General features: G+C 47.8%; 1 pseudogene across 1 annotated transcript; it reads left to right on the top strand.

The window, feature by feature from the left end:
* Nucleotides 1–400: 400 nt before the first annotated feature.
* LOC310686584 (cytochrome b5 type B-like) lies at nucleotides 401–1,346 on the top strand (annotated as a pseudogene). The gene is made up of 2 exons: nucleotides 401–629; nucleotides 698–1,346. The product of its transcript is annotated as a cytochrome b5 type B-like (transcript).
* The last annotated feature ends 1,752 nt before the right edge of the window (nucleotides 1,347–3,098 follow it).

Raw genomic sequence — 3,098 nt, 5'->3', positions numbered from 1 at the left:
GGTTCGAATCGCCGTGACAGGGTGAGCTCCTGTTGCTCGGTCCCTGCTCCTGTCAGCCTAGCAGTTCGAAAACATATCAAAGTGCAAGTAGATAAATAGGTACCACTCCGGCGGGAAGGTAAACGGCTTTTCCGTGCACTGCTCTGGTTTGTCAGAAGCAGCTTAGTCATGCTGGCCACATGACCCAGAAACTGTACTCCAGCTCCCTTGGCCAATAAAGCGAGATGAGCGCCGCAACCCCAGAGTCGGCCACGACTGGACCTCATGGTCAGGGGTCCCTTTATATCCAATACTTCTCAATGTCTGTATATCTTGGGTCTACAGATGTTGTCAGGCAACAACTTCCACCATCCTTGGCAGAAGCCCCAAAATCCCCTTCGGTCGAGGTGGGTGAGACCGAATGGTGTCGATGAAGGAGCACGGAAGTGCCAGGGATGCGCCGGAGCCCCACGAAAGGGGGTCCGCCTTCAGCCTGGACGAAGTAATGAAGCGAAACACCGACAAGGAGACCTGGCTGGTGATCAGCGGAGGCGTCTCTTACATCACCCACTTCCACAGCGAGCATCCAGGTGGAGAGGAGATTCTGCTCAAACAATCTGGTAGAGATGCCACTGAAGATATTGACCACTTATCTTGATATTGACCACTGAAGATATTGACCACTGAAGATATTAACTTTGAAGATATTGACCACTTATCTTGGATGCCCAAGAGATGCTCGACCAATACCTTATAGGAGTGGTTCATCCATGTGACCATAATCCTAATGCCTCCAGGGTTCCAAACAAGTCTCCCTCTAAAGAATCAAGTTCTGGACAGTCTGGCTGATCCCTGTTTTGGGAGTCCTAGTCTTGGGATTGATGTATCACTGCTATGTGATGGGTGGGAAATCCTCCTGATTTGACCTTGCTGAACCTTTAGGACTGGAAAGCCACTGAAAATGGTGGGCTTTTACTAAATTCTGATGAACACCTAGATTTGGTCCTTCACTTGTATCAGTCAGTCCAGCAGCCCTGGTTTCTGCAAAGCCAAGAGGGAATTTGGTGGGTCCCTCTGTTATCTTTCTTGTAACTGCAGAAACAGCAACTTCCTGCCATTCCATGGCATGGCATTTCTGTCACCATTGACCATGAGTCACTTTTCATCCAGCAGCTTCTGGTTCGTTGTGATTGTGCCTCTGGCCCATGCCAGCCTGCCCCATTAAGTACTAGCAGAAAGAGATGGCATGCTGTCATCATTCCTCTCTAGCAGGAGACCAGCAAGAGAAATGGCTCCACCAGCACAGCGTAGACTGGGAACGGCCACACACACACCTCTTCTCGGTTGTTTTCCTTCAGCTTCTTTCTGTACATAAAAAAGAGCCAGTGTGGTGTAGTGGTTGAGAGCGGTAGACTCATAATCTGGTGAACTGGGTTCACTTCCCCGCTCCTCCACATGCAGCTGCTGGGTGACCTTGGGCCAGTCACACTTCTTGAAGTCTCTCAGCCCCACTTACCTCACAGAGTGTTTGTTGTGGGGGAGGAAGGGAAAGGAGAATGTTAGCCGCTTTGAGACTCCTGAAGGGGAGTGATAAAGCGGGATATCAAATCCAAACTCTTCTTCTTCTTCTACATTGTTTTTGAAATGGTCAAATGAATGCATTTTTGTTTCAGTCTTCTGGTTTACATAGTCCTAACTGTTTGCCTTTTTAATCTCCCTGATCTGTAATAAAGGACATTCCAATTACTCTGGTTAAAAAAGAAAAACTTCCACCATCCTTGACCACTGGACCTTGCTAATGGGAGCTGGATTCCGAAACATCCATGGAGCCACTAACTCTGATGCTTCTATGTCATCAGCCCTTGTTGTTGTTTTTTAAAATGTATTTTTATTAAAGATTTTCTTGATTTACAAAGGTATGTGCAATGTCTCTCTCTCGTATTTTTTTCCATGTAACACTTTTTTTCTTTTTCTTTTTAAACAAATTGGTTTCATTAGTTGAGACATTAGGAAGAATATGGGGAAAGAGGTTGAGGGGGGGAAAGATGAGTGGGAGTGGGGTTGGGTGGTGATATTTCTATTTTACTTAATATATGTGAGATTTTGTGTCAGGTCATCAGCCCTTGTTAAAGCATAAAGTTGTCCATATACGTAGCAGATCCCCTATAAATGGGCTGCAGAGAAGGTTTAGAGATGTTGCAATCTTTGCAATGACTTAAAAGGTAAAGGTATCCCTGACAGTTAAGTCCAGTCGCGAACAACTCTGGGGTTGCGACACTCATCTCGCTTTACAGGCCGAGGGAGCCAGCGTTTGTCTGCTTCTGCAGACAGTTTTTCCACGAAGCCAGAGCAGTGCACGGAAAACGCCGTTTACCGTCCTGCCGGTACGGTACCTATTTATCTACTTGCACTGGTGTGCTTTCAAACTGCTAGGTTGGCAGGAGCTGGGACCGAACAACAGGAACTCACCCCGTCGTGGGACCTCGAACCGCCGACCTTCTGATTGACAAGTCCAAGCTGTGCAGTGGTTTAAACCACAGCGCCACCTGCAACGACGCCGTTGAGATCAAAATGATCAAAATGAAAATTTCTTGAGCTCTAATTCTTATGAAAGCAATGTATGAGAAGTCCGGTCACCATTTATCTGGTGTATGGCTTTGCAGCCAGTCAGCCGAGCCTCAACAGTTTTCCGGCGCGGGGTGGGGTGGGGGGTATGCTGCCTTCCCCCTGCATCACAACCGGCTGCAGGATCTGTGCTGGGGTCAGCCCAGCCAACCTGCTGCCTTGGAGGGTGTGGACACGGGCGATTTAATTTTGCCACGGCCGGCCGGCTCACTCTTCCTTGCCTTTTTGTCAGATCACCCTACCCACCATCTTTTCATGCTTTGCTCTGATATGACCTTGCTATGGTAGTTGTCATATGTCAGCCTGGTTGCTGGGGACATTTAGGAATTTTTCCACTTGGCAAATTGGCCATTGGGTTTTTGCCTACCTAGTAGCAATCATCACAACTTTTGTGAGGTTAGGCATTGGGTAAGCCTTTGTTTGGTTGGAGGAGAGGTTGTTGCCTCTCCTGCCCCACCTCAGTAAGTGTATCCTGTTAAAGGGATCCAAGGTGT

Source organism: Podarcis liolepis, assembly GCF_965112155.1.
Source record: "Podarcis liolepis genome assembly, chromosome: 9".
NCBI classification, from domain to species: Eukaryota; Metazoa; Chordata; class Lepidosauria; order Squamata; family Lacertidae; genus Podarcis; species Podarcis liolepis.
Note: the sequence above shows the minus strand (reverse complement) of the source record. Positions and strands in the feature narration are given on the sequence as shown.